Source organism: Diceros bicornis (genome assembly GCF_020826845.1).
Source record: "Diceros bicornis minor isolate mBicDic1 chromosome 13 unlocalized genomic scaffold, mDicBic1.mat.cur SUPER_13_unloc_1, whole genome shotgun sequence".
Classification (NCBI taxonomy): domain Eukaryota; kingdom Metazoa; phylum Chordata; class Mammalia; order Perissodactyla; family Rhinocerotidae; genus Diceros; species Diceros bicornis.
Window position 1 is genome coordinate 15,592,747 of NW_026690866.1, and position 24,443 is coordinate 15,617,189.

General features: G+C 43.7%; 1 long non-coding RNA gene across 2 annotated transcripts; it reads right to left on the reverse strand.

The window, feature by feature from the left end:
- Positions 1 to 20,725: 20,725 nt before the first annotated feature.
- Positions 20,726 to 23,798, reverse strand: LOC131401737 (uncharacterized). Of its 2 annotated transcripts, none has more exons than XR_009217914.1 (3): positions 23,737 to 23,798; positions 22,905 to 22,996; positions 20,726 to 20,827 (listed from the first exon to the last, which is right to left on the reverse strand). It is a non-coding gene; the product is annotated as an uncharacterized LOC131401737 (long non-coding RNA). The 2 variants fall into 2 exon arrangements; XR_009217913.1 differs by lacking the exon at positions 20,726 to 20,827 and adding an exon at positions 20,894 to 20,941.
- Positions 23,799 to 24,443: the final 645 nt, after the last annotated feature.

Genomic DNA, 24,443 nt, shown 5'->3' on the forward strand with positions numbered 1-24,443 from the left:
TGTGATCCACTGGCATTAACCCTTCCAGGGTCCCCTGTTTTACTCAGAATCAGTCCCAAGAGGCTCATGTTTGCCTATGTGGTGGGAGCCTCCACAATGTTCCCAATGCTCCCTGCCTCCTAGAGTGCACATCCTTGTGTCACCACTAAGTGGTCACTATCCGGCTTCTGAACAACAGAACACAGCCAAGGTGATGGGATGTCACTTCCAAGTTTTAATTACAAAACATCTGTCACTTTCTGCTTACTGGCTTACTTGAGTTCCCTACTCACCTCCATTCTTCTGTTTCCATCTCTCTCTCTCTCTATCAAATCACCAGAACAGGGAGAGCAAGTGCTGATGTTTTCAGTTGCACTATGTAGAGACTCCATAGGAGAGAACTGAGTGAGTGTCCAGCCAACAGACAGACAGGAACTCAGACTCTCAGTACAAATGGATCCTGACAAAACCCATGTGAGTGATCTTGGGTGGGAATCTTCCCCCATTTGAGCCCTGTTGAGACCACAACCATGCTTCACAGAGACTTTGAGGCAGAGGCACCCAGCTAAGCCATGCCAGATGCTTGGCTCACAGAAATTATGAGATGTTATATATTTGTACTGTATAGGTGGTAGTTTTTGGAGTAATGTTGTCACAGAGGAAGAGAAAGTAACAGTCTACCGTGTCCCAGGATCCAGCCTGATCACCCTCCTTTCTCCCCTCACTCTCTCTTCTCAGGCTCCCTCCAGCCACATTGGCCACATTTCTGACCTTCCCTAGTCAAACTCGCTTCTTCCTGTGAGTCTCTGCACCAGGGAGCCTTCTCCTTAACACACTGACTCTTCCCAGACATACGCAGGGGTGCTTACACTTGTCATTCTGGTCACAACAAAGGTATGAAATGCCTCAGACAGGCCTTTCATAAGCTCCTAGCACAGTCTCTACCATCACAGATCTCACATCCAGAAGAGCATTACATGATTTCCTCCTCCTTCCTATCATTGAGATAAAATGAGTGCATGAGAAAGGGCTGTCCGCTTTGGCTAAAGCAGAGGCAACTCCTTCTGTTTATAGCAGGCACACGACTGTCTCTTCCAGGCTGAATTTTTCTCACCACGAGTCCATTGTTTAAGGAAATCATCATTGCCTCTCTTTCATGGGTCTGGTTTCCCCAAGAACACAGTGAACCATCCCCTCTCCCTGTGCTGCATCACCATAAACCCACAGCCAGAAGATAAGCACCCGGTTAAAACACCACCAGATCCTGAATTCAGTCACTGCTGAGACACTCCCATCAATGTTGTCATTCAATCGTGCCTCCTGAGGACACCTTTCCCCTGAGACCCACTCCCAGCCCGTCCTCAGCTTCTTATGGTAACACTGAGATTTCCTCAGAGTCCTCCCAACCTGGGCAAGAAACATTCTGAAATGTTCTCTGTATTAATTTTCAGGGACTTGGGACATAGGTAGATGTAATTTGAGTGTGTATGTGCAGTAGTTTCTATGCACGTATTCTATTTTTCAGACAGAGATAAAATAGTGTGGCTACTCAGTGCACCAAGAAATTGAATAACTGATTAAATTTTTTCATGATGTGAAGTCTTTAGAGAGTAAATGTCATGGTTAAGAGCACAGACTATGGAGAAAACTCCTCACATCCAAATTCCAGCTCAATCCCTTATTAGATATTTGTATTGACCGAGTTATTTACCTGATTGGTGCCTCAGTTTCTTCATCTCTCAGTTGGCAATAATGATCAGCATACCTATTTTGTAGGTTTATGGAGAGTATTAAAGGAGTTAATGTTTGAAAAATGCTTGGAACACCTAGTGTATTAACAGTGCTGTACCTATATATTAGAAATAAAATTTAGAAATTCTTCTGACACTGCCTGTGAGCCCCAGAGGGTGAGACTGTTGCCTGGATGTATGTAGAAAGCACTCCATGACATACGATGAATAAATGAGTGAACAACATTGGCGAATGCATTACCAATGTCACCTATGTCACCCTACAGGCATTCCCAAGCCGAACCACACACAGACATTCCTGCTCTCTCCTGCATCACACTCCCTGGAGGAATGACTGGGGTTTCTTGGACTCTGGTAACCGTGCCCACTAAAGGTTCTTTTCTGTCAGCAAACCCCAGTCTTTGTCCAATTGCTGCAGCTCACAGGGTCTGCGCTGTGATCCTTGTCTTCACTAGAGGGAGAAGTGCCATCCCCAGAGCTGGGCACACACAGAGCCTGAGCCTTGGAGAAAATGATTCCCTGGCCCTGGGGCAGGTAGAAGAGCGCAGGGACAGAGTGGGATTTGGGGAAAATCCTCCAGGTGTTGTCAGAAGGGATGGAGGCAGGGGATGTGTCAGCAAGGACTGGTCTGGTTGGTGGGCCTTGGTGGTTAAATAGTAGGGGGCTGGGAAGTTTCATAGCTTCTAGCTTAATACAATCAATATGACGGTCGTGAAATCAGAATCAGCCTAATTAAGGCCAAATTAACCCAATGTCAGCAGTTCCCTGACTCTCTAATGCAGTAGTGACTTATAATAAGGGTATTCCTGATCTATCATCTCCTTTTCATTGATTGGCTAGAGTAATTATTCTTTACATAGTCTGTCTATTTTTACATAGTAAAGAAAAAGTGAGTTTTAAAACAACCCTCCTTGGAAAAGTCTCCCTAACATATTGAATTAATAACAGAAGCCACGACAGGAAATTCACCACTTATCTTGAGCTTTAGTCTCTGGTTTTAGATCTTCCTAACTGGTAATTTACCTACACTTCTGCCTTCTTTCTTGAGATTAGTCCACTTAGGACTAAGTAAGAGTGCAACGTCATACCATGTGAGAAGTGGTGGGACTCTAAGAAAAGGTTTGTTTCATTCTGTCAGTGTGTGTCTGTGCGCATGTGTGTATGAGACTTTTTGCTGCATCTGGCAGTGTGGGCCAGTGTAGACTCCTTTTCTAGGGAAAAAATTTCCCTAATCACTTTCTCTGGACTTTCTTTACATTGATGGCTTCGGCAGCACTGTCCAATAGTAACATTAAGCACTCTATATTATGGAATTTAAATATTTTTTAGTAGTCACATTTTAAAAAACGAAAACAAACAAGTGAAACTAATTTTATTAGTATATTTTAACCCACTATAACCAAGATATTATCAATGTGGGTGCAGTCTATACAAAACTTAATAATGAGAGTTTACATTTTTTTCCTGAGTTTCATAAATCCAGTGTGTACTTCCCACTTACAGTACAATCTCCATTTGTAAGTTGAGTTTTTTCAGTCATACATTCTCTGCACTGAGATTTAATGTTCACAGTTGTCAAATAAGAGTCACTAGAAGTGGGGTGGATGATAATTTCACTACTGATTTAAGCTCTAATGGAGCTATGAACACCAACTGGTCAATGGGTTAATCAAATGAATAGTCATATAGTATAGAAGAATGGTATGATTTGAGATTTAGTAAAAGACTGGGGACCGTGTGTCCTGACAGGGAGCTCCAAGGATTTTGTTGTTGAGAGCGACAAGGACAAAAAGAGAATAAAGTCATACACATAAGTGTCTAACAACATGGGGGGGAAGAAATGACCTGCCGTAGTCCTGAGTTTTGACCTCGTGGTTTCTTTTCTTGACCCAAATCTCTTTGATGATGTCCCAGGACAAAGGTCAGATTAATCCCCACAGGGAGAGAGGGAGGGTAGAAGTACAAGGCATCTGACATAATTGTCCTGGGAAGGCAGGCTTCATTTACAACTCTGATCCACTTTCATAATTTATTTTTATAGGGTAAGAGGAAAAGAAGTATGATGGTCCAATCATCACAGAGGAAGTGAAATGATTGTGGAAAGCAATCTAAACCAAAGCCTGGTTTGAGCATCTCCATCCCTTTAAGAATGTACAGTTACATATTCAAGAGGCCAGTTACTAGAATCACATCCTCTCCTGGCAATGAGGTCAGATGTCAGCAAAGGGAGGAAACCTTGGAGCAACCCCAACAACTCTGCTGGCAGAAAAGACTGCAAGGTCTCCAGGCCTGCAGAGTGCAGGAGAACTGTTAAGTGCTTTGGACCTTGCCAAAGCCCTGCCAAACCTTGCACATAGTAGCACAGGTGTATCCCTGCCAGGTGAGCTCACAGGTGTTCTGAACTCCAGTCCCATGCCCACCCCTGCCTGGTCTTTAGATTCAGCAGAGATGATCCCAGGACCTGGTCTGTACATCCCACAGCCCCTTTGCAAACGTCTTCTGGTGACTGAGGATGATATCAGGAAACAGGAAGGGAAAGTGAAGACGGCAAGAGACAGACTGGCGGTAGCACTGATGCAGACACACTCACTAGCGAGGCAGGGTGAGTGAGGGGCCAAGAAGGACATCCCGACAAACACGATGAAGAAAACAGAAGACGGCGCAGATGACATGGAGCTCACACTACATTAATGCCTCCACAAGGGTCCTGATGTCTTCTTGCTTTGACCTCTTGAAACTTTAATATATACCAATAATTTTCTTTTCTTTGATTCCTTTGCATGACAGAGAAGATACAGACAGTGATCCTTCGGAAGTGAGAGATTGGGTTTCAGGTGAGGAGAGAAAGATCTTTCCTTCTCATTTTGCTCTCTCCTTTTCCTTTACTGAGTGTTATCTATTTGTATTTTATGACCAAGAGTTATCACAATCAGGGGATTCCTTAGAGTTTTGCCCTCACAGTCACAGAGAAAACATACCTAGTCCAAATGGATTGTCCTTTTTGTGTAATATTCCAATAGATTCCAACATAATATTTCACTAAAGAGCTGTTATATCTGTCTTCTCAAAAAAGACACCTACTTCTGGGTCTCTATTTTTCTGGTATTTGTTGCATATAATGAAATACTGGATTCTCCCTTTTTTTAGATTTATATGTGTTGGAAATTTGATTCATGAAAATTGATATGCCATTGTGGTATCATGCAGTCAGGAGAACGATTGTTTTCAGCATCACAAGTCTCACAATAAGCCAGTGTGTTGGGACTTGCCTATTTGCCTGATCGAGTATGTTGCACTCTTCAAATCCTCTTTATCATTACTTACTTTTGTCCCACAGTTGTATCAGTTTCTGAGAGCAATGTGTTCAACAATAGTAGAGTATCTCAGTATTTATATCTTCCCTAAAAAATGAGTTATCTTTTAGCTAAATTTTCTCTCCTCTATTCTTCCATGTGGTAATCATCTGGAATTTTCGTTCGAATGTTTTTAATGTCTTGTTTTAAAACTAATACTAAATTAGACAGACGTTTTTTTCTTTTCCTCATGACTCCTGTTATGTTTTCTTTGGTTCACATTTCTTCTTCCTGATGTACATTCTTTACCGGTTCTTTCACTGCAGGCCTGTGGGAGGTCAAATTTGAGTCTGTTTGTAAGTCAGAAAACGTCTTTCTTTCTTTGACACATAGTTTGAATAGGTATTTAATTTAAGTTTGTAGTAATTTTATTCCTTCTTTGTCAAGTTATTTAATATTTCTGAGCCTCCACATCTTTATCTTAAAATGGGAATAAATCCCTAAAATTGTGACAGTAACTGAGATAATACATGCAGAGCTTTCCAGTCATGTTGCTTAGAAGAAATTAGTCAATAATGATAACTATTATCAATCATTATAATGATATAATAATCAATATATAATAATATATTAATGTATAATAATAATTATACATTAATTCATAATTATAATGTACAGTATATAGGGTATAATGTATGCAATGTATAATAATATATTAATATTATTAATCATTAGAATCTTCATAGTGTGCGTTCTCGGAGAATCACTGCTTCAGATTGTGAATGTGAAGCTCATACACAAAAATTCTGAGAGAGTGCCATGACTGTGACTTTAATTCTCAGCCCTTGGGTATCTTCAGCTGTGGTCGTCTGCACAGTGTGTACAGATAATGTAATCTGTTCCCACAGACCCACTGCAGAACAGTGCTGCTTGCCTCATGCCTGGGATGCTCTAGGCTGCTTGTTGGGGAGCCGCTGTTGTGAGGCTAGTTGGACTTTGTACAGAGAAAGATGAAAAAATACTCTTTCTTTTCCCTCAGATTTCTCCCACCGAGTTTTATTCACTTTTACATCCAGAGCAGATAATCTCTTCCCAGAGCCTTGGTTTTTCTCTGGGATTCAGGCTTCCCAGACACCTAGTCATTTCAGCTCCCTAGGTCCAAGGTGAATGCAGAGTCATATCTCACCCACTCCTCCCATCTTGGCCTGTTTCTCGTCATGGATGACCCATGAGTGGGGAGAGGAGCCATCGAGGGAGATTGATCGGGATGTCCTGGTCAATCTGAGCTTCAAATAGTGAAGCAGAAAAGGGGAACCTGAGACTGCCAGGGCTTCAGTGGGGGAGGAATATGGAGGAACCGAGAGGGGTGTGATGGCTGCACAGAGTCAAGGGGAGGGATGTTCCAAAGTTTCCTAAGAAGGGAAACCTTGCACTGAAGTCTGGATTCGATTTTACATGATGGCAACGTCTGTGCTGGTTTCACCAATTCTGGTGTCCCTGAGGGATGAACTGCTGTGACACCACAGGACAGAAGTTGCAGTCACATTCAGGACTTAAGGAAGGTGAAACCTTTCAGATTATTCCCCTGTGAGCCAGTCAGGGACCAAGTCTAGAAAGGCTCGGAGGCTGTGTCCGTCCAATGTGGTTTCTTTCTGTTCCAGTCAAGCTCCTCTGGACCCCAGCTGGGAAAAAGGGACCTCAGTTCTAGTCATATCTAGTCATCGCAGCTTCCGTAGGTCGCCATGAGGCAGGTAACAGCCCAGGCATCGTCACTGAACCTCACTGTCGCCCTCCTTCTTCTGCTGGCAGACAGTGACTTGTGAGGTGAGGAGAGCGCATCACAATTGTCCAGTCAGCTGCTCAGTATGGGAAACTCCAGGGGAAGGAGATGCCAAAGCCACAGAGACCCGATGCCTCCTGTGTCTCCTTCTTTTTTTTTCCACTTAATTTTCACCCTCAGTCCTTCTTTTCCTTCCCTTTTCCCTCGTTCAGCTCTCTCTCCCTCTCTTTCCCCTACATGTTCTAGCTTAATTGAGGTATTAACGACATACAAAAAACTGCAAACATTTAAAGTGTTCAATTTGATACATTTTGATTATAACTTATTGAACCATCACCACAATCAAGAAAAGGAACACTATCTTCCCCAAATTTCCTCATGCTCATTTTAATTCCTCCTTCCCTGCCATTTGCAAACACATTCTCATTGCCAGGCAACAAGTGATCTGGTATACATCCCTATAGATTTTACTAAAATGTTTATAAATGGGATCATATACTATGTACTCATTTTTTACTGGCTTCTTTCACTCAGCATAAATATTTTGATATTTATGCTTGTCATTGCCTGTATTATGAATTCATTCCTATCCCCAACCCTTCCCTGGCAGCACTGTGCACACACCCGAGCACTTCCCATGTTGGTGTGAGAGCCAATAGTAATCCTGCATCGTCAAATTAGGAATGCGCCTTGGTGCACCTCTGGGAGGGGTTGGCGGGAGCCCTGGAACCGCACATGAATGCTTTCCTGAATGGTTGGAAAACGCACTGTGCCACTGCAGTACCAATGATTGGCCAATGTTCAGAACCAATGAAGAAACCGCACCCACCAAACACAGAGGCTGGCATGAGCATAAGAAAAGGTTGCAGCAGATATACACGCACATGCAAATGCTTTCCCAGGTGGTGCAAATACCCATAGTAGTGCTGCGGTCTCACAACTGTGCACGTGCCTCCATGTGGCGGCAGCTCTGAGCCCAGTGGGAATGCTTTCCCAGCGAGTGGAAACACCCACTGTACCCACACAACTTCCAGCATATGGGGTGGGATCAGAAACACAGCTCATGTTTCCCCACAGCGGTAACAGGTGGAATCTGCGACCTGATACTACCACAAATACACAGGCAAAAGATTAGTTCATCAAACACCATAAGAAACTACAGTAACAATTCAGGGCAGAAGGAAACGAAAAATATCCAGAAACGAAATTGGAAGTCACAGAAATTTACAATCTAAATGACAGAGTTCAAAATAACTGTCATAAATAAACTCACCAAGTTACAAGAATTTTCAGAGAGTTCGATGAACTCAGGAAGAAACTTAATGAGGAAAAGGAATACTTCATCAAAGAGACTGAAGCTATTAAAAAAAAAACAAGCAGAAAATCTGGATATGAAGAACATAATTAAAAAGATAAAAAAAAATCTAGAATCCTTAAAAAACAGAGCTGATATTATGGATGAAAGAATTAGTGATTTAGAGGATAGAAATATAGAAATGCTTCCAGTGGACGAGGAGAGAGAACTCTGACTTTTAAAAAATGAATTCTTCTAGAAATATACAACTCAATTATAAAAGCAACATAAGAATTATACGTATTCCAGAGGGAGAAGAGAGGCAGAAAGGAGCAGAGAGATTGTTCAAAGAAATAATAGCTGAGAACTTCCCAAAGCTGAGGAAGAACCGGACTTACAAATACAGGAAGCCAACAGAATGCCTAATAACATCAATGCTAAAAGACATTCTCCAAGACATATAATAGTAAAATTGGCAAAAGCCAATGACAAAAAAACTATTAAAGGAAGCAAGACAGAAGAAAATAACCTACAAAGGAACCCCTATCAGGCTTTCAGCGTTCTTGGCAGAAACTTTACAGGCAAGGAAAGAATAGAATGATATATTAAAAATACTGAAAGACAAAGACTTTCAGCCAAGAATACTCTATCCAGTGAAATGATCCTTATGATACAATGGAGAAATAAGTTTTCCCAGATAAACAAAGGCTGAGGGAGTCAATGCCACTAGATCTCCCATACAAGCAATGATCAAGAACATCCTCATACCCGAAATAAAAAGAAGGCAAATGTCTACAAAGCTTTGAGCAAAAAGATAAATAGACAGAAAAAATCAGAAAAGTACAGCTCTGTTTCACAACAGAGTAGCAAATAATTATAACTTAAAAGAAGAAGGGAAGGAAAGCATCAAAAGTAACTATAAACACTTCAACTTAGTCACAAATTCACAACACAAAAATGAATAACTTGTGACAACAATAACTCAGAAGGAGAAGAGAAAAGGGATGGAACCTGCTTAGGCTAATGGAGATAAGAGGCTATCAGAAGATGGACTACCTCATCTATGAGTTCTTCATACAAACCCCACAGTAACCAGCAAACAAAAAATCAGAGCAGGGCCATAGATCATAAAAAAGGAGACAACCTCCATGAAAACCCCCAAAGTGAAATGGTAGTCAGAAACACAATGGAAGAGAAACAATGAAAATATAGATTAGGTGGGATTAAGCCCTCAAGTATCAATAATCACTCTAAATGTAAATCGATTGAATTCTCCAATCAACAGACACAGAGTTGTGGGGTGGATTAGAAAACAAGACCCAGCAATATGCTGCCTCCAGGAAACACATCGCAGCTCTAAAAACAAACAGGCTCAGAATGAAGAGATGGGAGAAAACACTCCAATCAAATGGCAAAATAAAAGAAAGTAGGTGTTGCCATACTTATATCAGACAAAGCAGACTTCAAGATAAAAAAGACTATGAGAGACAAAGAGGGGTAGTATATAATGACAAAGGGGACTTTCCACCAAGAGGACATAACACTTATAAAAATATATGCACCTAACACAGCAGCACAAAAGAATATAAAGCAACCCTTAATAGACCCAAAGGGAGAAATTCACAGCAACACAATAATAGCAGGGGACCTGAACACCCCACTTACATCCATGGATAGATCATTCAGAGAAAGGCAACAAGTCAATAGTGGAATTAAATGAAACATATGATCAGATGAACTTAATCGATATACATAGAGCATACCCTCCCAAAACAGCAGAGTACACATTCTTCTTAAGTGTACATGGAACATTCTCAAAGATAGACCATATGTTGTGAACAAGGCAAGCCTGAATAAATTTAAGATTGAAATCATATCAAGCTTCTTTTCTGACCACAATGCTATGACACTTGAAATCAACTACAAGAAAAAAGATGGGGAAGTCACAAATATGTGGAGACTAAAGAACACACGACCGAAGAACCATTGCATCAATGAACAAATCAAAGGAGGAATCAAAAAATACCTGAAGACAAACGAAAAAGACAACAAAACAACTTTTATGGGATGCAGCAAAAGCAGTTCTAAGAAGGAAATTCATAGCAATACAAGCACATCTCAACAAACAAGAAAAATATCAAATAAGTAACCTTAAACTACACCTAATAGAACCAGAAAATGAAGAATAAATGCAGCCCAAAGTCAGCAGAATGAGGGAAATAATAAAAATTAGAACAGAAATAAATGAAGTAGAGACTAAAAAAACTATAGAAAGGATCAATGAAACAAAGAGCTGGTTCTTTGAGAAGACTGAAACAAAACTGACAGACCCTTAGCCAGACTCACTAAGAAAAAAAGAGAGAAGGCTCAAAGACATAAAATTGATATGAAAGAGGAGAAATTACAACAGATACCACAGAAATCCAAAGGACAATAAGAGAATACACTGAACAACTTATATGCCACCAAATTGGATAACCTAAAAGAAATAGATAAATTCTTAGATTCACACAACCTCCCAAAACTGAATCAAGAAGAAATAGAGAAAATGAACAGACCAATCACATGTAAAGAGAACGAAATGCTTATCAAAAACCTCACAAAAAACAAAAGTCCAGGACCAGATGTCTTCTATGGAGAATTCTAACAAATATTCAAACAAGATTTAATACCTATGCTTCTCAAACTATTCCAAACAGTTGAAGAAGATGGAACACTTCCTAATTCATTCTATGAGGCCAACATCACCATGACAGCAAAAGCAGGCAAGGATAGCACAAAGAAGGAATATTACAGGCCAATATCACTGATGAACACAGATGCAAAATTCCTCAACTAAATATCAGCAAATCGAACACACCAATATATTAAAAGGATCATATACCATGATCAAGTGGAATTTATACCAGGGATGCAGGGATGTTTCAACATTCGCAAATGAATCAGTGTGATACACCACATTAACAAAATGAGGAATAAAAATCACATGATCCTCTCCACAGATGCAGAGAAAGGATTTGACAAGATGCAACATCCATTTATGATAAAAACTCTCAATTAAATGGGTATAGAAGGAACATACCTCAACACAATAAAGGCCATATATCATAAACCCACAGCAAACATCATACTTAATGGTGAAAAACTTAAAGCCATTCCTCTGAGAACAGGAAGAAGACAAAGGTCCCCACTCTCCCCACTCCCATTCAACATAGTACTGGAGGTTTTGGACAGAGCAATTAGGCTGGAAAAAGAAATAAAAGGAATCCAAATTGGAAAGGAAGAAATAAAACTCTTGCTGTTTGCAGATGACATGATTGTAAATATAGAAAACCCTAAACAATCCATCAGAAAACTATTAGAAACAATCAACAACTACAGCAAAGTTGCAGTGTACAAAATCAACTTACAAAAATCAGTTGCATTTCTATACTCTAATAATGAACTAACAGAAAGAGAACTCAAGAATACAATCCCATTTACAATTGCAACAAAAAGAAAAAAGTGTCTAGGGATAAATTTAACCAAATAGGTTAAAGACCTATACAATGAAAACTATAAGACATTATTGAAAGAAATCAGTGATGACCTGAAGTAATGGGAAGATATTCCATGCACATGGATTGGAAGACTAAAGACAGTTAAAATGTCCATATTACCTAAAGTAAACTACAGATTCAATGCAACCCCAATCATAATCCCAATGACATTCTTCATAGAAATAGAACACAGAATCCTAAAATGTATATGGAATAACAAAAGACCTTGAACAGGCAAAGCCATCCTGAGAAGAAAGAACAAAGCTGGAGACATCACAATCCTAACTTGAAAATATATTACACAGCTATACTAATCAAAATGGCATGGTGCTGGCACAAAAGCAGACTCATACATCAATGGAACAGAACTGAAATCCCAGAAAGAAAACCACAGATCTGTGGTCAGTTAATCTCTGACAAAGGTGCCAAGATCATACAATGGAGAAAGGAAAGTCTCTTCAATAAATGCTGTTGGGAAAACTGGACAGCTACATGCAAAAGAATGAAAGTAGATCATTATCTTCCACCATACACAAAAATTAACTCGAAATGGATAAAAGACTTGACTCTAACACTTGAAACCATAAAACTCCTAGAAGAAAATATACGCAGTGCAGTCTTTGACATCAGTCTTAGCAGCATCTTCTGCAATACCATGTCTACTCAGCCAAGGAAAAGAAAAGGAAAAATATACAAATGGGACTACATGAGTCTAAAAGGCTTCTGCAAGGCAAAGGAAATGATGAACAAAATGAAAAGACAGGGCCGGCCCCCTGACTTAGTGGTTAAGTGCACGCGAACCTCTACTGGCGGCCCATGTTCGGATCCCGGACACTCACACACGCACCGCTTGTTTGGCCATGCTGAGGCCGCGTCCCACATACAGCAACTAGAAGGATGTGCAACTATGACATAGAACTATCAACTGAACTTGGGGAAAAAAAAAAAGAGGAGGATTGGGAGGATTGGCAATAGATGTTAGCTCAGAGCCGGTCTTCCTCAGAAAGAAAGAGGAGGATTAGCACAGATGTTAGCTCAGGGCTGATCTTCCTCACAAAAAAAAAAAAAACGAAAAGACAATCCACCAACTGGGAGAAAATATTTGCAAATCATATATCTGAGAAGGTGTTAATCTCCAAAATATATAAACAACTCATACAACCGAACAACAAAAAAACAGATAATCCAATCTAAAAATCGGCAGAGGATGAACAGACATTTTTCCAAAGAAGATATACAGAAGCCCAACAGGCACATGAAAAGACGTATAACATCACTAACTATTAGGGAGATTCAAATCAAAACTACAATGAGAGATCACCTTACACCTGTCAGAATGGCTATAACTCCCAAGACAAAAAATAACAAATGTTGGAGAGGATAAGGAGAAAAGGTCACCCTCACACACTGCTGGTGGGAATGCAAACTGGTGCAGCCACCAGGGAAAACAGTATGGAGATTTCTCAAAAAATTAAAAATAGAAATACCATACCTTCCAGCTATCCCACTACTGGGTATTTATCCAAAGAAACTGAAATAAACAATTCAAAGAGATTTATGTACCCGTGTGTTCACTGCGGCATTATTCACAATAACCAAGACATGGAAGCAATCCAAGTACCCTGCTACAGATGAACAGATAAAGAAGATGTGGTATGTATTATATACAATGGAATACTACTCAGCCAGAAAAAAAAGACACGATCGTCCTGTTTGCAACAACCTGGATGGACCTTGAGGGTATAATGATAAGCGAAACAAGGCAGACAAAGACAAATAGCATTATTTCCCTTATATGTAGAAGATAAACATATCCAGGGATAAAGAGAAGAGATTAGTGGTTACCAGAGGGGAAGGGGGCTGGGTGTTGAGTGAAAGAGTTAAAGGGGCACATATGCATGGTGATGGAAAAAAGTTAGACTACCGCTGGTAAGCACGATGCAGTCTATACAGAAATTCACAAATAATAATGAACACCCGAAATTACACCATGTTAAAACCCTTTATAACTTCAATAGTATAATTGAAAAAGAAAAAAAATAATTCATTCCTCTTTATGGTTGAATAGTATCCCACTGTGGGGATATATCACACTTTGTGTATCCGTTCACCAGTAGATGGACATTTGGGTTGTTTTCCATTTTTATGTACTATAAATAGGTTGTTATCAACATGTGTGTACAAGTCTGTGTATAGACATATGTGTTTATTTCCCTTAGATGTATTCCTAGGAGAGGAAAGTCTGGGTAGATGTATGTAATTATTAAAGACGCATTCAAGCTATTTTTCACCAGCACTCGATGAGAGTTTCAGTAACTTGACATCTTCAACAACACTTGCTCTAGTCAGTCTTTTTAATTTTAGCCACTCTTAAGTGTGGTGGAATCTCATGATGACTGTCACTTACATTTCCCCAATGACTCATGTGGAGGAGGAGAAGGCAAGCCACGCACAGACTGGGAGAAAACATCTGCAAAACATATCCCTAGAAAAGGACATGTATTTATAGTATATAAAGAGCTCTTACAACCCAATAGTAAGAAGACAAGCAACACGTCATGTCTTACCAAGACACAGCAGATCAGGCCTGTGATGAGCACCAGGAGTCCCGCCAAGCAGATGAGGATGAGGGCCCAGAAGGGGAGATCTGGGGAGACATGTGGTGGGGTGAGCCACGTCCTGTCATTGCCCCAGGGCTCCTGGTGACCCCACTGTGCCTCAACCCTAATTGACAAGGGTTGGCCAACTTTCCTCATCATCCGAGACCCTGTGCGCATGGTTCTCTCCGATGAGGCACAGCATCAAGATACTCTCCCTCTACCATGTGCTGGGGCTTCCTGCAGGTTTACCAGGCTTCTGAGTCAAGGCATTATCTCTGTTGGGAGAATACTCTGGAAGTGAATGAAATGGAGAATACATGTGAGTGTGTTTCATTCTTTTTAATAAACCTTTTTAGACACAGAAAAATAAAGGGAACAGTCTCATAAACATCCATCATCTAGATTTAACAATGTATATTCCATCTAATTAAAACAATATTGCATCAATGTATAAATTATTAACACTTGCCACCCTTGATTCATCCCACGTTTTCAATGAAATATTAAAGTCAAGTAGACATCATCATGTTTCACCCCATTTTAGTTTCCATCTCTAAAAAGTGATTATACTTTGCTACAAAATACAAGACCATTATCACAGAACAAAAGTGTAATAAATTAAACCAAATTCATACCTCTGGGCACAGAGGACTGAAATTTGGCTGGACTTTCTTATGACAGCCGGGGGCAGAATGGATCATCACAGTTGGCAAGCCTATGCGATCTCTCTAAATTTGTAATATCCAACACAAAAGTGTTCTTCCGTGCCTAGAAACACATCATCACCTTCTCCTTTATCTATGTGCTTAATATTCATTTTCTAGGATTAACCTACAATGTAATTTCTTGCAGGAAGTCTTCCCTGATTTCCGCCTGCAAGTATGAGTTTGTTCACATCAAATAATTGATGTTTCAATTCTCTATTCTTGTTATTGCCAGCTACAAGATAAACTCCAGGAGGGTAGAACACACAGCACCCAGTGGGCATGGGGGAAGGGGTGCAGGTCCCTCTATTTGTACCTCTACCCAGACAACCTCTTAGAGGTGTGCTGTCTGATATGGAGCAGCTAGAAGTATCTTTTGAACTAAAATTAATTTTAGGTAAATAAAATAGAAATTCTAGTACCTCAGTAACATTAAAAATCAGTAACAATAAAAACCAGTCACAATACCATCCTTCGAGTACTCAATAGCCACATGCAGCTGTGCACTGGAGAGCACAGATATAGAACATTCCACCACTGCAGAAAGTTCTAGTGCATCGGTGATCATCTAGAGCGGGACTTGGCAAACTATAGCCTGTGGATCAGAAACTACATCCACCCCCAAACCTGTGAGTCTGCTTCACACACAGCTGGAGGCCCTCACTGACCATCTGGCCCAGTGGCTCTCAGTGCAGAGATAAGGAAACAAAAGTCCAGAGAGGGGAGGTGACTACCTTTAGGTCACAGAGCTGTCTAGGAGAAGGTGAGGGCCTCCTATATTACACTGGTTTCCTTTTCTCTCTCTCAATGGTGGGTAAATATTGGGGGACTAAGCCACCTCCTGCCAACCTGAGAAAGTTCAATGCTCTCTAAGCCCCAGGCATCCAGAGTCCCCGGAGAGGCCTCACTTTCTTTCCCAATGACCAGGGAGCTGTATCATCCCCAAGGACACTCTTCCTATCCAGGGTCAAGTTCTGCAGCTGGGTACCATTCTGGGTCAGCCACAGGAATTCCTCATAGATGGCAACTCTGTCCAGTCTCTGTGCCAAGGTGGCAAGTTACAGAGGGAGCCTGCTCCAGTGTGGTTACTGTGGGGGACAGACCTGGAAGGGCACAAGGGATGAACAAGGGTGTCTGGAATTCTACCCTGATTCTAGATTCTCTGCTTCAGGGTCCTGTCCAAGAGAACTTTCTGCAATAATGTAAACATTTGTCTGCAATACCATATACACTCATTATTAGCCCCATGTTGTTATCAAGCACTTAAAATGTGGCTAGTGTGTGTGAGTGAGGAACTGAATTTCTCACATAATTTCATTTTAAGTAATTAATTTATAAATAAATAACCACAGGGAGAACATTTTTGAAACTTTGGTGTAAGGACTTCTGGAAATGCATAAAAACAATGAGAACACTGGTAAAAATGGTCAAAATCAACTTTTCAGAAGTCTAGAAATTAATCAACGGCTTGTAAGAATCTGAGGAGGGTTTAGTGAAGAAACATGGTGGAATCTTGATAAAGGGAGCCAACTTTGTGGCACTATAACTTGCACTATCCCATCCTGCTCTCACAATATCCTCCATAACTTTGAAAACTGTCATTCTCAGAACTACAGTGGCTGAGACATCCAGCAGCCCAGCAGCCATAATGGGTTTGGAGTTCTCAAAAGACCCATCCCCACCGAACTGTCACTAGCTGACCTGCCTGGCAGCTCCCTGAAAAAGCCCCAAGTTCAGGGCTTGTAGTTACTTGACTCAGAGCTTGCCCTGGGAGGAAAGTCCGTCCCCAGGGCACTTGCTAAAAACAATCAGGGTTAATTGTTTTCTATTGTAGTTGCCTGAGGGAGTGATATCAGCTGAGGCAGGCAAGAGGTGAGCCAAATCTTAGAAGAAAAATTAGGAGAATGAGATATCCACAGGGGCCTTTGAAAAGCTGCAGTGTATTTGCGGGCCTCTAGAAGGCCACAAGGGCTCAGGGCTGTGGCATGCCTGGGAAAGACTTGAGAACATCTTAATCTCTCACCTCTAGTTGAAGGGTTGGCTTAATATCTGAAAACTTGATTATGTAATACACCATATTAATAGAATAAGTGCCAATAACATGCAATTTCAACCACATATACAGAAAAGAATTTGACAAAATACAACGCCCTTCATGTCAAAAAAAGTAAACACTCAACAAATTAGCAATAGAAGAAAACTTTCTCAACCTATAAACAGCATCGATGAAAAACCCACGGCTAACACCATATTCAATGGTGAAAGACTGAAAATTTCCCCCTAAGACCAGGGACAAGACAATGATGTCTTCCCTTATCTCATATGTTAATCACAGGTACTAGAGTTTCTAATGAGGGTGATTAGGCAAGAAAAAGGAATAAAAGAAACCCAGATTGGAAGGGAAGAGGTAAAACTATTTGTTTTGCAGAGGAGAAGATATTGTATATAGAAAAACCTAAAAAATACACTCCTCCCCACACACAATATATGAACCGTATCTCAATAGGTGTATAAAAAATTTAAACTGCTCCATGTGCTTAGTGGCTCCACTACTGGAGAACACAGTTTGACTGCTGATATTTGTTGAAAGTCTCCAGAAGAGGAGGAGGAGGAGGATGCTGGAGGTTGGTGTCCCCAAATGTTAATGCTTTTCTCATTCCCCAAAAACTTATGGAAGGAGATGGTAGGATTAGCTGACAGGGACGTGGGGCAGAATGGGCACCATGTCAGTGACATCCAAATCAAAGATGTGTCACTTGAGCTCAGAGTCATCAGCCACCAGCTCAGCCAATGCTTCCAATCTCCTCAACCTACATCAAGTCGGTGACCACGCAGGAGTAGAATATGTCTCATATCTGGCTGCCCTTGTAGAGCTTGGTGACCTAGAACAAACGCGAGGTAGGGTGGGTGAGATGGAGGTCTCCTGGGGATGCAGGGCGCCACTGGAGCCAGTGAAAGATCACAGACCTTGGGGCAAGGGAGACCTGACTTCAAATCCTGGCTCTGCCCCTAACTCACTGTGTGACCCTAGGCACAATACTCCCCTTTCTGAGCTTCAGTTTACCCATGTGAGAAATGGGCAAGGCAGCTAGGACATCACCTCTGGACACTGGGAGAAGCCAGACATGCAGGGAAAGTGAAGGGGTGAAACAATCACATAACAGATGTAAGTCAGGCAGAGGAATGAGGGTGCTCTCAGGGCAAGGGGAGACGGGAGAGGGGAGACCCCACCTGGTCCTGGGTGTCTCTCGGCAGGGCGGTGTACTCCGAGGATGTGGGCTCCAGGTTGCTGAGGTTCCCGACGATGATGCGGAAATGTAGCTGGTGCTCTCTCTGGATGGATAAACTCTGAGCTGCAGAGCCAGGAGCCACTGAGAGGAAGAGCAGACAGGCGGACACTCTCCGCTCCCAGCACAGAGGGATGGTGGCCCACGGGATCAGGGTGGTGGGTGCAGACAGCGTCACACTGATGGCTGCCCCATCCTTCTCAGGCCTGGGGAGAGAGGGATGTGGGGACTCTAGAGAGAGGTCCTGAAACCTCTGGGGGTGTGGGCCAGAACTGGAAGGAGGAAATGGGAGGACAATGGGGAGACAAAGAGGGGTGGTTACAAAAGTGGTCATTAGGGGCAAATGCTCAGGGGAGGGTCTCACCTGAGGGAGACCAGTCTGCAAGTCGAGTAGAAGGGACCCAGGCTGCTCCTCTTGAACAAGGATCCATCTGGGGAGGAGGGAGGAGGAGGATGAGCAGGAGGGACAGGGGTTAGGGGAGGGGCTGGGTGGGATTTAACCCACCAGGAGCTGCTGGGACCTGGGTCTCACTAGGCTCTGCAGGACCCTCTCAGTGGAGTTGAACGTGGCTGAGCCATTGCTCCTGTCTGATGAATACCAGAGGGTGGGGATGGGGAAGGTGACTGTGAGGGTCTTCAGGTTGTGCCCCAAAGCTGCAAGACAAGAGGGAGAGTGATGAACATCTCTGAGAGCTGGCCTGAGACCAGACCAGAGTCCTGCACTCATTATCATCTGTCGTCTTCTCTCACAGTGGCACCACCACCCACCCGTGTTGTCACCCAAGTCAGAACCAGCATATATGCTCAGCTCCTCTTCCCTCCCAGTAACACCCATTCACCATGCAAACTGGTCCTCACATATACTCCATCCCTGTCCCAGTTCAGGTCTTAAATTCTTTCATCCAGACCAACACCCCAGCAGGCTCACTAGATGCTCTGTCTAAAGGATGTTCTACATGGACTACTAGAAGAATCTTTCTGAAATGAATACCTCACTAGGGCCACCACTGCTCTAGTACCACCCATGGCTCCCTATGGCCTTCAGTGTTTAGTTCAACCTTCTTGACCTGGCACTCAAGGCTCTACTCAATCTGGCTCCTGCTGACCTTTCAGTATCATTTTATCCATCTACTGTGGTTTAAACTTCATGCTTCACGCAAACCAAATTCGTTTCAATTCTCCCTTTACAGCATGTTGTTTCTGGCCGGAGCCTTTGCTCATGGAATCCTCTCTGCCAGGAAAACCCTTCATCCTCTATTTGCCAGGGTCCCTCCTACACATTCTTAAAGACTTCATTCTGGTGAAACTTTCTCTAGCAAGCTCCTTCCCTCCAAATTATGCCAGGTGCCTCTCCCCGAAATATCCCACATTGTATTATAATGGTGTGTTAATTCACAAGACTAGGGGCTCTCTGAGAGCTGGCCTTAGACTGAATCGTTGGTATAATCTTTGTGATCAGCATGATTGTCCTAAAACCAGAATTTCATACCCTGGCTTCCCAGCTCCTGGATCACACTTGGCTCATCGGGAGTGGGACCAGAGAGCTTCTCTTGGGAAGGAAAAGGGGCCCCCAGATACCTGTGGTGGCTTCTGGTGGCTCAGGTGATGATCAAGTATGCAGGGACGTGGTGTCCAGCTCGGAAGCTGTGGATAAGGCTGGCATCAGGGAGGGACAGAGTGGGAGGAGACCCGAGGCTCACACGGACTCCAGCACTGGCTGTCTCAGGACCACCATTCACAGGTGAAGCATAAATGAGAGTGAGGGGACCGGTGACTGTGTGAGTAGAGGGATGAGCAAGCCTGTGGATGAGAGGAGCCCAAGAGAGAGAGATAGGTGAACAAGAGTGACTGAACTCGGAGTAGAGACAGATAGGCAGAAAAATGGGCAGATAGATGGGATACCTGGAAAAGGAGGACAAAGGGCAGGGCTCTAGGAGAATTAAAGTGAAAACCATGTGGGGTCAGAATGTGGTGGAGAACATGTCTGTGTCTAAGGCTTTCTCACACTGGGCTGGGACTCTCCACCAGAACCCGGGAGGGAGAGAAGGGAGGAATTAGGGCCCTTCCAGGTCCTTCCCTCACCAAGGACAGCAGATGAAGGAGAACAAGGGCTCCCAAACACCAAATGCAGACGGGACACAGGAGATCAGGGCCAGGAATACTCACTGGTGGTAGTCGGAGCCACGGCTCCATAGGTGTAACCTGTGGAGAGAAGGCGAGAGGAGCTGAGCAAGAGTTGGGGTGAACATAAAGAATAAGGGAGAGAAAGGATGTAGGGACCTTTGTGGGAAAAGCAGAGGGGAAAGCAGAGGGGACGAGTGGAGGGGTGTTCAGGGGGAAGGCAATAACATGGAAGGTGGCTGGACACAGTGATCACACAGTGATGAGAAGACTGAACCCAGACCAGGAGGATAGAGAGATGGATCATAGCTCACTTTAGAGCAACGGAGGGAACACAGAACAGACAGCGTGGCTGTAGCACAGCCCCTCACCACTGAAGTAGAGGCTGCCCCAGTCAAGGGTGAAGGAGCCCATGTGGGTGACGCATTGAGTCTCATGGCTCAGCTCCCAGTAGAGTCACTCTCTGTCCAGCCTGGGACCTGCGGGGTTCAGAATGGAAGGTGCAGATGATGTCCACGCCAGTGGCTACCCCACGCTTCTCAAGCCTGGGGGAGGAAGATCATGGGGATGTGGAATACTGAGCAGGGGTCATTCTGAGTGTGGAAAGCGAGAGAGGGGAAGGGAGGACGGTGATGGAAATGCTGAAGGGGCTGCTTTGATGCCTGCAGGGGCTCTTCTAGGCGTCTCCCGTGTGAGACAACCCCCTAACAAGTAAGGCCTGACTTCTTTTAGGATGTGGAGGGGGGGGCCTGTGAGTGGCAAAGAGGGGTGAACACACAGATCTGGGTGAGGGGCCACCTGCAGGTCTGCACAGACAGTAGCGAAAACAGTCAGTGCCCTGTGCCATCTGACACATGCAGGCAAGAAAGGATCATTATGTTCTCTCGGTTCTACACTCCATGGTCTTTTCTTTCTACTTCTTTACTACTCCACAGCCATCACTCAGGCCTAGGGAACAATCATCTGATTCCTAACCTTATTCCCAGCACCTCCCATCTTGCCTATTAAGTCTTCATTCTTAACCATGAAGTCCATTTTAACCCACATGCTTAGACCAAACGCTAATCACATCATCCTTCTACTTGCATCTCTCCAGAGTCTTCCCACTGGTCTTAGAACAGAGTCCCAAGTCACCCCTGATCTGGTCCTGCCTGTCCCCCCTTGCCAGTGTGGCTCACACCTCTCCCCCTGTTTTGACTCGGCTCAGGCATCCTTCTTCTCAGTTCATGGACACACCAGGCTCTCTGCTTCAGGGGTGTCCTCATGCGTGTCCCTCTGCCTGAAACGCTCTCTTGAACACACTCCCACACCCTCACTCCAGTCTAACCCTCCGACCAGCTAAATCCAGTCCCAACTCTAGCTCTCAAGTTAAATATCAGTCCTTCTCAAGAGGGCTTCTCTGCCCCCTCATGTTGATTTCCCTTGTGTCAAACTCCCACATCACTCTCATCATTAACTGTCTAAAATCCAAATTCCCAAATACAATGTAAATTCCATGGAGGTGGGACAAGGTCTCTCTGGTTCTCCGTGTCCCCATGCATGTGTCCCAGGGCCTGGCTCATGAGATGAGGAACCATCCCGGTTTGTCTAGGACTGCCCTTGTTTGAACACTAAACATCCTGTGTCCTGGAAAACCCCACTGTCCTAAATAAATGACGATGGTTGGTCACCATTAATTATACACTCAGAGACTATCTATTGCATGACAAGCACACATTCCCCTCAAGAACATCACAGGAAAGCTAGAATGAAAAAGGCACACACACATACACACACAATTAGTAGAGGCCAACAACTAAATACAAAATTACTTAACAAGATTCTCTGCAACGTGAATCACCAGACCGTTATTTCAGAAAAGTTTCAAGAAACAAAGTTAATTCCCTTTAGAAGGCAAGCTGGAGAGGACAGTCTTTTTGGAGACTATTGCCCTTCCCTTCAATCTACAGTGTTGCTTAGTACTCCTCCAAATGATTGGAAATGTCATAAAGATAAAAATGCTCAAATATATCTGGCTACTGGCAAATTCAATTTTAAATTTGTTATTAATACAAAGACGTTCAAATCATCTTTTTCCCTGAATGCTCTTTTATTTCAAATTTATGTGGAGGATTCATAGGACTTTAAAAATCAAATTGAATGGGTCTAAGGAATGTTGCTGAGTATCCCTGCTAATATTTCATGGGATGTCTTCTAATAACTACATACACACGCAAAACATTTCTGTATTTATATTATATATAAATCCTGACTTTTGAGTATTATGCAATACAAGTAAATCTATATTTTCTACTATAATACACATTTGCAGTTATTTAAGTTTGTTTCATGTGTTCTTATTTGCATATAACTGTACTTACTGAAATATTTACCACACAGAACCACACACAGCTTACCATATTTCCATCCATCAAATATCAATAATTTTTCTCGAGATACCTTCACTCTCAGTAACTCCAGGTGGTGACAACCCGAGCCCAGGGAAGCTCACTAGCAGGTCTTCTGCACAGCAGAGACTGCCAGAACCTCTTGGTACCAGGTCCACAGGGTACTCACCTGGTCACACAGAAATCCATGGATCAGCGAGGACAGGTGGACCCTGAGCCTGGTTTCACCTCAAACTTGAGCTCCACGGATGCTTTTCATGTCTGAGGGGGGATAAAAAGCACAAACAAGATTTTGAGGCCTTTTATAGGGTGTTGGATGGAAAGGCCAACCCCATTCACTTTTCTATTTTTGTGTTTACTGATTTAACTGTAACTGTTGGCTGTGGCTGGATTTTCCAGATTCCTATCCAGCCACCTGCTGCTCCCCGAGATGGGAGAAAGCAGCTTCGTGCTGTGTGCACTTGAGTCACTCAACTCACTTGGCTGGACAGAGACTTTTTGGTGACTCTGGACCCTTTAAACAAGCTTGTCATTTAGGGACATTATAAGTGACTCGCTGACTTGTCAACAATTTCCACACTTATTCAGGGCTCGGGAGATTTTCAGGCCCTGGAGCAGGTTTCCAAACCTTGGCACAACTGACATTTGGGGCTGGATAATTCTCTGTCGGGCCGTCCTGATCCCTGGAGGATGCTGAGCTGCATCCCTGCCTCCCCCCTTAGATGCCAGGAGCGCCCCATTTGTAACGACCCAAACATCACCTCCAGAAGTGGCTAAAGCCCCCTGGGGACAAAATCACACGGAGGACGGTGACGGGGACTCAGAGGAGGGGACGGCGGTGCCCGGAGCCAGGAGGAACAGCCGTCTCGGGGGCCCTGAGGGAACAGCCCGGGGGAAACGGGGCTGCGGGGGGACGGAGAGACGCCGAGCCCTGGCGGGGCTGCCCACGGCCCAGGCCCCTCCCTGGACCGCGACTGGAGCCGGGACCGCCCGCCGCTCACCGAGCTCCGCCTCTGAGGGCGAACGTCCAGGGGAATTCGGTCCGCAACGAGAAGACGGAACACACCGCTAAGAACGCCCGCTCCATCCACGGCGCCACCCGCGCGTCCGGTTCCGGTCTCGGGCGGGCGTTCGGGGAGGACGAACGTTTGGGGGCTGCGGGTTGAGGGCGCGGGTGGGGCGAGGCCATGCACCCCAGCCTAGGGTGAGGTGTCTAGTTTCTAGAGTGAGTGAGAAGCTGGAAAGCGGGCTGGGTCAGCATTAGGGACAGGGACAAAATCTAGGGGCAGAGCAGTGTGCGGGAACCAGTTCTAGGGGCGGGCTGTGGGCGGGGCCAAGGCTGTGAGTGACAGCAGGCCGGGGAGGCGGTTCTATGGGCGGGAACAAGGGTGCAGGCAAGGCAATGAGCCGGGACCAGGCTGTGGGGGGAGGCAGGCCAGACGTTGTGGGCTGAGACCAGTTCCAGGAGAGGGAAGAGGCTGGGGTGTGGCTGGAATAACTCAAGGCGACTTTACAGGAGGAGGAAATCAGCTCCAGGGTCTTGGTTGGAGGCGAGGCTTTCCGTGGACCCCTAGACTGTACAGGTAGCTGGATGTTGAACAGCTGTTCTTCATTCCTTTCCCCACCTTGACACAGCCTCATAGAATGATGTGCCCATATTTAGAATTCTAAATTTTTTGTGCGTTTCCTTTTCATAATTTCATTAAAA